This window comes from Melopsittacus undulatus, chromosome 1, assembly GCF_012275295.1.
Source record: "Melopsittacus undulatus isolate bMelUnd1 chromosome 1, bMelUnd1.mat.Z, whole genome shotgun sequence".
In the NCBI taxonomy this organism is placed as follows: domain Eukaryota; kingdom Metazoa; phylum Chordata; class Aves; order Psittaciformes; family Psittaculidae; genus Melopsittacus; species Melopsittacus undulatus.
Window position 1 is genome coordinate 55,442,926 of NC_047527.1, and position 12,409 is coordinate 55,455,334.

The following is a 12,409-nucleotide window of genomic DNA, read 5'->3' on the forward strand; positions in this document are numbered from 1 at the left end:
ATCCGTTAAAAGATGGTGAAACATTTCTTCTCAGCTGACTTCTTTAATTCATCTTTACTTTGTGTTAACAAATCAAAGTAAAATCTCTTTTGAATATTTTACTAGAAAATGAATTAGCTTTTCATTACTCCATTCAGCTTAATCTATAAGAATACTATAAAATGAGTGTGTTTTTTTAAAAAGAAGCCTTACTTGGTAGTTTCCTAACCCATCCACATGTTACTAAAATTCATGGTACACACACAAAACATATAAATTTACTATTTCCATTCTCAGACAGGGATACCTCAGCAACATTTCAGCTTCACTTTCAGCCTCTTAGAAGCCCCATTGGTGAAAATGGAACAGACCATAACTGGGACAATTTAGGCGAGAGTTTACATTGTAGTAAATGATATTAAAGATGAACAGACCAATTAAAAGCATAGACTTACCTTCTTTGAGTATTCAAAAAGGAAATAAAATTAAAATGGGGGCATTTAGTGAAGCCAGGAGGCAAGAAATTAATTTAATAATGTTTATACAATGTACCTATGTCGTGGTTTAAACCAAGTCCCCCAACTCCCGGAGAGTTAGGAAGGAGAATCCAAGGAATATAGCCCCCACAGATTGAGATAAGAACGGTTTAATAGCTAAGGCATAACACAATAATAATGATACAGCAAACAACAAGTGAAAAGAATACAACACCCCACCAGCCACCGACCCATAACTCACTCCACCCTGCCTGGCCGAGCACCGCGTGCTCCCTCCTCCATTTTCCTCCAGAGCTCTATCCCCTCCAGCCCTCTCTTTCTTCCTCCCAGTATACATCCTGGGCATCACGTGCTATGGTATGGAATACCTCATTGCCTAGCCTGGGTCAGGTGTCCTGTCTCTCCTTCCTCCCGGACTCCCCTCCTCCACCTGGCTGGAAAAAAACCTGGAACAAAAACACCCTCAAAACATGCTCAAACCATGACATTATAAAAAACATGGTTAGATGCCACAAAGTAGGTGGCAGTGCCTTAACCGTATGCGTGTCGTATAGGCCACAAGGGCCTCTTCCATCCTTATCAAGGGGAGTGCTAACCTTCTCTCCTTTCATACAACACGGGTCTCTGTAAAGCAGAGGGATGTCCTGTCCCACAGCCCTTTAGTCTCCCTGGCAAGCATGTGGGTGCAAAACAACCAGAGAGGACATAGTCAGCAGGATACAGGCGACATTTTTGGTGCCCAACGTGGGGCCCGAGGGTTTGAGATAAGAACAGATCTGAGCGGATTTATGGTCTCTTGTCACAATGCTGATTTATTGGCTCTTAGAGGTATTTCTCTGGATCTCACTGTTTTGGGATTTTGCCGGGTACTTTGTGTATGGATTGGATGTGTTTGTGTTTGTCGATCATGGGGCTTGGGCTAAAGTTTTTGTTTCACTGTACTTTGTGTCGGAGGCTTGTAATACGGTGGGGCTCCGGCAGCAGGGGGGGGATGGACGTGGCTGTGGACTTGGACTTGTACCAGGCCATCCCGCTGCTCTTCGCCATCCTTGTCCTTATCCTCGTCGTCGTCTGCGTGGAGCTGCGTGAAGCCAGGAAGGAGCGGCCCCGGGAGCTGCCGGCAGCTGAGGCTGCCAGGGAGAGTGTCACGGGGAGCCAAACGGCTGTGGCAGAGCAGTGGGAACAGGCGGGGGAGGAGCGGAGCAGGGCGGTAGCTGAGCAGCAGGATCATGCAGCGGGGGAGGTGAGTCCCGCGGCCGTTCCCGACCCCCTGACGGCCGAGAGTGTCCCCTGGAAGTCGCCCGCCGAGCCCCAGCAGGATGCAGGAGACCACGCAGCACTTCCCAGCCAGGCAGTGGAGGAACCGAGTCCTGCCACCGTTCCGAACCCCGCAGCATCCGAGAATATTCCCCAGAAGTCACCCGCCGAGCCCCAGCAGGATGCAGGAGACCACGCAGCATTTCCCAGCAAGGCAGAGAAGGAAGATCCGGACTCAGGAGAAGAGAAGCTGGTGGTGGGAGAACTGGCAAGCAGGGCAGCTATATCAGCTCCAGTGACAAGTGCAGCAGCAGCTGAGAGTTCTGACGGTTATGAATGGCTTTTGCGTGCCCTTGGGACCTGCCTGCTGATTGTGGTGGTGATCGGTATGTTGGCACACACACAGAGTATGTTCTATCCACAATCATTTTGTCTGATCCCAAAAGTTAAGCAGAGTCAGGTTTGGGTCTTGTCTAGGGTTAGACAAGGATATAGGAGCACCAGGAGACTGTCCCCAAGGCTGGACAGTCATGAGTGGCAGGGCATGTGGGACAGTATGGGCAAGTATCTGGTCCACTGGGCCCCTCCAGTGCTTTGGAAGCATTGGAAGTGGAAGGCAGCTGTATGGAGTCCCCAGCAGCAAGCTGTAGAACTGCTGAAGGGAACAGTGAATGATTTTGAGCCTGGTGGGCCCAGATACTTCAGGCCATCATTCCAGAGATGCAACATAGAGATGTCTCATGATCGAGGGGTGGACTTAAGAGTGATGGTGTATTGGAAATGTGGGATCTGGGCATGACATGAATGGTATGGAATAAGGGGTGGATAATGTCATGGTTTGAGCATGTTTTGAGGGTGTTTTTGTTCCAGGTTTTTTTCCAGCCAGGTGGAGGAGGGGAGTCCGGGAGGAAGGAGAGACAGGACACCTGACCCAGGCTAGGCAATGAGGTATTCCATACCATAGCACGTGATGCCCAGGATGTATACTGGGAGGAAGAAAGAGAGGGCTGGAGGGGATAGAGCTCTGGAGGAAAATGGAGGAGGGAGCACGCGGTGCTCGGCCAGGCAGGGTGGAGTGAGTTATGGGTCGGTGGCTGGTGGGGTGTTGTATTCTTTTCACTTGCTGTTTGCTGTATCATTATTATTTGTAGTAGTAAATGGCAGTAGGGGTTTTTGTGTTATGCCTTAGCTATTAAACCGTTCTTATCTCAATCCGTGGGGGCTACATTCTTTGGATTCTCCTTCCTAACTCTCCGGGAGTTGGGGGACTTGGTTTAAACCACGACAACCTATTATATGAACATTTAATACCTCTAGAAACTTCAAATTAAAAATAGGATTAAAAAATGCTAAAAAAAAAAAAAAAATTCAGCCATTCATTTTATATTACAAAGAGGTTTTTTTCTTCTATGATGAGAGAGTGTTTCCTATCCTTTAAGGCATACCTCAGTCTAAATTTTCTGGTATTAAGAAGAATTTCTTACACTGTCAGGTCAGGTCATTTATGACTGCTCATAAAATTGGATTGCTAATTTTTTTGTTCTTCCTTTTTTTCTTGACTGTTATCTGAGAGAGGAGATGAGACTAGATGTGCTAGTTTTCTCATCTAGTGTAGTTACCCCTACATTTCTGACTAAAGACAACAGTACAGCTTCTGCTCAAGGTTAAATTTGTCTGAGGTTCCAAAGTGAAAAGCTTAATAGTTTCAAAAAATAGGCCTTTAGGAACTTGTAACTACATCATTGATGAGCCATGCAGGTGAGCACAGGTTTTACTTTTGGCTCATGGACAGATGAAACACCTATAACAGTAGGGAAGTGAAAATAAAACTGGAGTTAGAAAAACAAACGTAATGTGGGATTTTTCTTAACTAATGGTATTGAATACTTATTTTTGAAATGCTTTAAACTAAAACTTTTTTTGACAAAGTGGACCAGGGAATACTAATGATTATTAATAAAAGTGCTTGACAGTATTAAGAAGTGCTTAATACTGATGAACCAGAATTTACCTTCTCTCCATTTCCTTGGCCATAACTTCCATTACATCATTTTTGTTTTCCAATGTAGTAACAATTCAGCTGATCTAAGACTGGGATTTGCATTCATCTTCAATGTGAAGAAGGAATACATCTTTCTAGGTAAATATACACATATAATTTCCTCACTTGAAGGATTGTTTCAATTTTTTAATGCTATTGTAACCATGGGCCTGATTTTGGTACTATTTACTTCATATAGTAATGTCTGAACATTAAGAGTGATGCTGGATATTGTACTGATGGTAATATGATGACTGCTAAGCATAAGAGATCTGTATTTACTGTATGTACATTCTGAAATCAATTTAATTACATGATGTTTGGTGTGAGAAAAATGGCAATCAAGAGACCAAGGCAGAGAGCACTCTGAGATTGTGAATACAAAACATTTGTGTAAAATCCTTCACAGAAAGTCATAGGATGATTTATGGCTCCAACTAATTAAAAGCAACATGAATGAAAAGTAGTTTGGTTTTTGTTTTTTTGAATTTTTAAACTACAACACTTTCAGTTCCTGATTATAAAAAGTAATCCAATCCCTTGCATCTGATGCATCAAGGCAAAAAGCTTAATTCTGAATGATATCTAAGACCACCAGTCATCACACCTTGCAAAGTACACGCTAGATACTACTTCCTGGATCCAAGTTGCAAAGGATATAGTTTTGAGGACATCATATTTTAGTGAAATGGATTCTCACTATCTCTATGAAATCAAGTTGTCCTACTTAATGATTTTATTTCTTCTTTCTACATATTTATCTGATTCTACTTTCCAGTAAAATTACTCTAAATGAAAGATGAAAGTACTAGTTTAGCTGCAATTCAGGAAATCCTACAAAAAGCTTTGCTTATTAAGTAAGGCAAAATGTGAAAGGCTAAGTGGAAGTCAGCTCCCTGGGTTATGAAAATTGCACCAGCAAAACCAGGTACATATAAGCCCACTGAATTGCAAATGTGCATCACTTTTCAACTTTGGAAAAAAATATTTAATTGCTCAACTGCATCATCATCATATTGTTATTGTTGTTGTTATTGTTATTGCTATTGTCCTTGTCATTGTTGTTGCTGTTGTTATTTTACGGTAGATGCCACAGGAAAAGCAGGAGTCTTTTGTGTAGGTTGCATGTGCCTCGGTGTTGGCAGTGGAGCTGGGCTTCAAGATGGCCTTTGTGAGAAGAGGCCAGGGCTGCCATATGCCAAACAGCCTGTTACAGTCAGCTCAGTGGACACATTGAAAGACACAGATGAGCCAAGATGGTGGGATCTCTCCAAAAACTTATGTAAGGAAGGGTGAAAACATTGCCCAGCAGCTGTGAGAGAAAGGAATGAGAAAAAATGTGAGAGAAACAGCCCTACAGACAACAAGGTGAGAGGAAAAGGGGAGGAGGTGCTCCAGGTGCCAGAGCAGAGATTCCCCTCTAGTCCACGAATAGGCTAGTGGACCAGGTTGTCCTCCTGCAGCCCATGGAGGATCACACTTGAGCAGATATCTACAAAGCAGCCTGTGGAAGAGACCACACCACAGCAAGTTGACATGCCCCGATGGAAACTGCAGACCATGGAGAGCTCCTGACAGGAGCTGCAGTGAGTGGAGAAGAGTCCACATAGGGCCAGGTTTTCGGGCAGCACCTGTGGCCTGCGGGGGACCCACACTGGAGCAGTCAGTTCCCGAAGGACTGTACCTGGTGGAGAGAAAAAATTCTGGACCAGTTTATAGAGGACTGTAGCCTGTCGGAAGAACCTAAGCTGGATCTGGGAAAAAGTGTGAGAAAGAAGGAGGAGCTGTTATGGACTGATTGCAACCCCTGTTCTCCAGGTACTTGGGAGGGGTATGAAGGTAGAGAAGTCATGAAAGAAGGAGTAAAGTTGAGTCTGGTATGAAGCAGGTTGGTGTGTTAGTTTTGTCTCTTTCTCACCATCTTACTCTAGTTTTAACTGGCAATAAATTAAAGAAATCTTCCTTAAGTTCAGTCTGTTTTGTCCTCGGCAAACAATCTCCTGACTGAGAAGCTGGGTGGGCACCTAGCAGCCAGCAAAATTCAACCCACTACAGTTTAAAAACAAAATTTATTGGTATATTTCTGCAATTGAAAAATGTTAATATTTCTTTTGCAGTTCATATGCTGAGGTTTTAAAAGTACTCTGAAACAAGACTGTCATTAAGCAGCTAAAATGAATTCCCAGCTGGTGGCTTTATTTTCAGCTACATCAAAATCCATGGAACTGCATACATTCCCATCAGTACAAAATTCAGCTGCTGTATTTAACATTCTCTTTCCTCATGTGTACTTACTAACAAACGTAGAGCTCCTACATCTCTGAAACAGTGCAAGGACTTAAACAGATCTAGAAACCTACAACATAATCAGTTTCTTTTGGAAACAAAAGGCTTGTTCATGCAATGTAAATCTTGCAGGACTACTTAAAATTTATATCAGTTGTCTAAATGGTAGTTTACACTTCATATATTTTTACTTTTTTGGTAACTTACTTTTGGTCCTTTCTAGCCTTCACTACAAACTAATCTGATGCTGGAAGATATGACAGATACACACAGTAGCAACAATAGCATAGACTGATTTCTATTTAACTGAATACTGTGATTTTGAAATAGGGTAAATACATTCCTGATTACAGTTCTTTATGCACTTATGACATTGTGCATGCACTCACAGAGCTTAGAGAAAGGTAAGGTTGTTTGAATTTTTTTAAATAACCATAATAGGTGGTAATGATAAACAGATTTGTAATACATTTTCCAGGTAATAAAAAGTTTAAGTTCAAGAGAAGATAAAATTGATGTTCAAACTTTTTAGCAGCATTCATTGCTCCAAGTTTTTCATGTCATATAGTCATATACATATGTGATCATTCTGTTTATAAAAGTTCTCAACATTTATAATGCATACAATTATAAATTATACTGTGTTATGGAAGAGGAGAGAGACAGAGGAAAAGAAATTAGAAAATGAGCAGTTCTCCACCTGCCATTTGATCAAACTACTACTACAGACCACATGATAACTGAAAGTTGCACATTTAAATAGCTTCTGGACTGGGGTTCTTCTTTTCTCTACATAACAATTTATATTGCTCTTACCAGATCAATATACTTTTAATGCCATCTGATCTGTGTTTAAAAGACCTCACAATGAGCAGGAACACAACAATTTCTTCAATGGCCTTCATGAACACACACATACACAAGCATCAAAAGAAAAATAGCTTCAGAATGACACTGTGTAATGACCAGCATGTCTAAAAAAAGAAGTATGCACTGCAGCTACACCTCATTATTTAATGATTCCTGAATGGTATTATTCAGTTCAGACTGGGTCTTAAAGGCTTTAGAAATAGCATTCAGTCAAACAATGTTTTGATGTACTAGCAAGCTTGTGCTGTTGGTGTCCTTGCCTAGAAAAAACTGTTGAGTGAAAGGAAGAACATGTCAAAAGTTGCTTTGCAAAGTATAATGGAAGTTTTATTTTCTATTCTCCTTTGTTGAACCTTTATTACTTTGTAAATGACTATATCTGAACAAAATACTGAAATGCAAATGTGCCACATTTTACCTTTACAACTGTTTAAAACATACCGTGGCAATGCCTAGTATTTTAATGTACCAATTGAATGTATTGTTCTAGCTTATGATGATAAGAAATATTTACTGTCAGTGTAAATGTCTGAATGTTCCCATTAGGCCATGTTACTTTTAATTATCATATTGAAATCAATTTTTTTCATCCAATCACAGAACACAGATAATGCATGGAAACTTAGGAATACCTTATAATATTTTTTTACTCCTTTACGCAAATCCCTGTGTGCTGATTAGCTAATGGAAGCTAATTTACATTCTCTCTCTACACCTATTTCTCAAGAATTACAGAGTAAATTTTCAGATTTCAATTTCATCTTCGGTTGCCCACTTACTTCTATAGGGTCCTAACCCATATATTTTCAGACAGTATCTGAACAACAAATTCAGCTACGTCAGAGTGTAATTTCATACCAATATAATAGGACAATACTTTCTAATGAATGATAAATTAAAAAAAAAGAAACATTCAATGATTTGAAAAACTGCTGCAAGGCTCTTCCTGATAAATAAACATTAGGTTCCTTTAGAACTTATTTTCCTTACCCTTCCTTCCCATGTGATTTAGGTAAGAAACCCCCTATCTCAGATACTTTTTCATTTGCAAAAGATCAATATTTAAAAAAAAGAAAAAGTAAACTAATAAGTGAAAATCAGATCAAATAACATATCTTGAAAGTGCATTTTTTTATTTCAGGAATGTTTCTTTTAATCAAAATTATTTTTCACTCATTTCTAATTAATAAGCAAGACCTTTTCCATTTTAAGAATGACAAATTACAATGTCTTGGGATTCCTACGGATGCTGAAAATTCATAACTATGATACTACAACAAATAAGTATTTTAAATAGAATTCTGGAAACTGAAAAATCTGTGACGGAAATGAAACCTATCTGATTCCAATATTTTTGAGTCCTGAAGTACCTGTCATATATTTTGTTACCAGTGAAAGTCCTGTGTATATATATATACATATGTTTCCACTATGTAAATACACATTTAACTTCTAATTCCTCAAATGTCTGAGCAACCATGACATGGATGTGTAAAGACCATCTCAGAAAGATTACTTTGTTCTATTCCCTTGTGTGCAGCTCTAGTAGAATAAATAAATAAATAAAAAGGTAACATTTCTGTTTAAGACCTTTGTGACAGTCCCTCATATAATCCATGGTCCTATCAGTTTGGTTTATTATTTATATGAAAGTAAAACCTTTATCTGAAATGAAGGACCATGACCCTTCAGAACAGAGTCAATAAGTGAGATGGATGGTCTCAGAAGGGAAGGAAAGGAATTATTGTGTACCAGGGACCAGTGTAATGTGTAATGATCACAACACAAGAACTGCCTAATGGCTGTCTATTTGTTTTATTTTATTTTGTTTTATTATTTTATTTTATTCCTCTGGCTATGTCGCAGAAGAGAAATTTAAGAAATTTAAGAGACAAAAGCTTTTTGGAGGCTCACAGTGAGATTCACAGGTATGAGTAGCTGCCTGAGGAAACATACGGAAGCATTTGTTAGAGTACGCCTTGAGAAGGCAATAAAGGCTGTTGGCATTTATAGAAATAGGAGTAAAAATTGTAGCAGCACACAGCAGATGATGAAGAGCATTGAATGAGAAGTGAAGGGACTTCTCCAGTAGTCAGGGAGTACCCTGTAAATTTAGCCATATGGATAACTGCATACCTGTCCCCAAAACATTCCCTGGCACTGCTAATTTGGTGGAACAGGCATAGCCTAAGATACCTTTTGGGTCAGTTTCATGGGAGTGGCAGAATTTCTATGTGCAGACATTACTAGCTAGGAAGTGAAGGACAACCATTTCAGGTAAGAGTAACAACTCCATGCTACCACCAGAAAAAAAAAATGTAATGGAAAACAAACATACACAATCAAGTTTTAACATTCAAAAGAAGAGGATGGAACATTGTGTCTAACACACTATTATCCAAAATCATCAACACATGTATGCTGTTATGTTTTGCAAGCTTAACCTTCTGTGAGAATCATTAAAGATCTTAATAAGACTTTTGTTTTCTTGTCTTATTGGATTATAGGCTGAATGTTTTATGTGGCTGAATGTCAGTATCATTTACAACAGGGATGTTCTTTAAAAGAAACAACCCAAAACAAGCCGTCCTCCATGCAGTGACTGCTTTAAATTTCAGTGGGTTTGGATGCAATTTTTAGCCTGAATATTTTGAGGCAGTGTACTCATTTCCCAGTGTTCTCTAATGTCACCTTGAGCAAATATGCCCAAAGGAAGGAGATCATTCACTGTGCCTAAATTAAGGTTGGGGGCTGGGGGGACCCACTTAAGAGCTGTCATTATTTCTTTTCTAAATTGAACGACCTCTCTGTGGAAATAGGGGAAGCCATGTTATATGGAGCTTTTAAAACAAAATTGAACAAAATACTAAAAACATTATGATGAGCAATTCTGAAGTGGCAGTAGATAAATCAGATAACTGTAAGTTTATTTCCTTCCTATTTTTTTTAATTACTATGATTATCAGACACAGTATCTTCACAGTCACTCATTATGTATTTCTCAGTTGTAAAATATCAGGTTGTGGGACTTCAATGAAATATAATTAAAGTTACACTTCAATTTATACATGAAAATACTGACCCAGCCTTGGGAAAGGTGTAGATTTTAAGCAGCTTATGCAGTCATTTTAGTCAAGTCAAAGTTCCAAACATAAAACTCAAGAAAGTTGCAACCCACTACAGTGCAATGACTATCCTTTCTCAATGGAGGAGTATGTTTTGGTGCCCACTTGTTTTCTTCTTTGGCTACTAAACAGAATGAAGATAACATGAATCAGAGTGAAAAGCTTTCTTTTGCCATTATTTTACATTTTGGATTATTTCCAATTAAAAGTAGCAGTACCAATGGCCTTAATTTTCCTAAACTATGTGGAAATAAAACTCATATTATGAGAATATTGATACTGAAAACCAGGTTCTGTTATTGGTGATGTCTTGAAGAATACACCTTTTAATACACCTTTCAAACTTTTCCAATTTGTTCTGGAAAGAAAACACTATCTTGGAGAAAATCTGCATCTGGTAATGGATAATGACGTATCTCATGTAAAGAAGATGCTAGGGACACTCTGAAGTCAAACAAAGCATTAATTAGTTTTAGATGTATATAAATAAGTAAAAATCACATATTTGTCAGGTTTTGAGTTTGTAAGGAAAGAGTTGCTTGCATATGAAATGGTTCTGTAAGGTTTTCTGATTTCTCTCCAAGACAGTAAATCAGAATTGAATACCCTAAGGAAAAATGAAGTCAACCTGTGAAAGGAAAATGATTTTCCTGTGAAAGAAAAATCAGGACCAAAGGCAGTACTATGAAATACAGAAAATTATGTCTAGGTGAGAAGAAAACAAAAATAAATAGAAGATTTAAAAGTCCATATAGATTTTCTTTTCAACAATCTATGTGCAAAATCCAATGGGGAAAAGAAAATCAAATCAAAAACTTTGGGTATAAAAAGGCAGGGAATGAGTTTTATACATTTTCTTTAAACCTCAGAGGGAATAAAGCAAACTTTAAGGATACAAATCACTATGGAAGGCTCACTATTATATGATAAAATTAATTTTCTCTGTTTATAAACATTTGCCTAATTTGTGCATCTGATTTCTTTTATGTCACATCAGTTGGTAAGCTCCTGTGCAGTTTTGGGTGTCTCTCTGTGTATCTTTCTCTAAAACATTTTTAGCTTCATCTGCATTTTAGACATAATGGCTTAAATTTAAAAATATATTTACAAATAGTGAACTGGTTGTTTTCATTTCTGTGAAAATGATAATGGTGTCTTCTATGATATTTTGTGACAGTTCTCAAAATATGACTAAAATGAAATACCAGAGCATGTGGAGAGAGTGTTTCATTTACAGAAGGGGAAGTTGAAGAAGAGAAGGTGTGTTGCAGACTGGTGCAGGAGGTAACAGTCTGAAATTTTCCATAAATTTACACTAAAAATCCAGTCTTGTCTTTATTCAGAGGTAAATATTTATTTACTTTCTTGCTCTGACTCTGGAGTCAGAAACAGCCAGGCATTATTATTTCTTATTTGGCCATCCTAAGGAAGACAGTGAGCTTGGTGGATCATCTGAGGTAGGAGATTGCAACTCCAGCTGCCTTCAGGTGTCACCCTGGTTCTCTTTATTTATTCATTGATGTATGCTGACATTCAGTGACAAACCACTTTCGTTTAACGATATCAAGGAGTTTGTCTGAACTTTGGGTTCTATTGTCCAAAGGTGTAAACACATTTCAGGAAACAATGAGAAACCTATGCTGCCTGGTAACTTTACAAACAGGAAAGAAATCCATCATCTCTTTCTACAGATTTCAAGAAGTAGTCATTGTGAAGCCTTTCCAAATACTTTCTAAAAGAGAAAGAAAAAGCCAAACATGAAGGCTTAAATAAATTAATATTTGTTATTCACTACGGAAATTTAACTTTCTAAACAATTCTTGAAGTCAAAACCTTCATTTTCGGAGGAAGAATAACATCTAAGCAATGCTCACCCTACATGTAATGCCTTATAAAAACTTTACTCAACTTGCATTTAAGATAAAAAATCATAGTAGAAAATAAGTTAAAACTACCTGCTGACTGTCCTCTAAACATCCAAAACCCCTATACTGTATGCATTAACTGAAGATTTGTTCTACCAAAAGCAGTGCTAACATAACAGGTGCAGGCTGACAGTTCACATTAACTATTGAGACTCAGAAGAGCGTGACCCCTGTCTTAGATGCCTCTTGTTCTGTCTTACCACATAATGCAGAGGAAAAAACTGTGCTACTAAGAAAATTCCAAGGACCAAAAAAGTCATCAGCATCAAAAGTGCTAACCTACATTTTCAGTCAGATTAACAGAAGGAGCTGCAACAAAATATTCAATAACCATAAGAATCCCAGCTACTTTTGTGCGCTTCTCCTGACTCACCTGGAGAAGTGCTGAAGTGTCTGTCTTGCTACAAAGAACTTGCCACAGTTCTCTCT

At 38.6% G+C, this 12,409-nt stretch overlaps 1 non-coding gene across 1 annotated transcript; it reads right to left on the reverse strand.

The window, feature by feature from the left end:
* Positions 1–966: 966 nt before the first annotated feature.
* LOC115947238 (U6atac minor spliceosomal RNA) lies at positions 967–1,094 on the reverse strand. Its single transcript, XR_004081179.2, has one exon. It is a non-coding gene; the product is annotated as a U6atac minor spliceosomal RNA (small nuclear RNA).
* Positions 1,095–12,409: the final 11,315 nt, after the last annotated feature.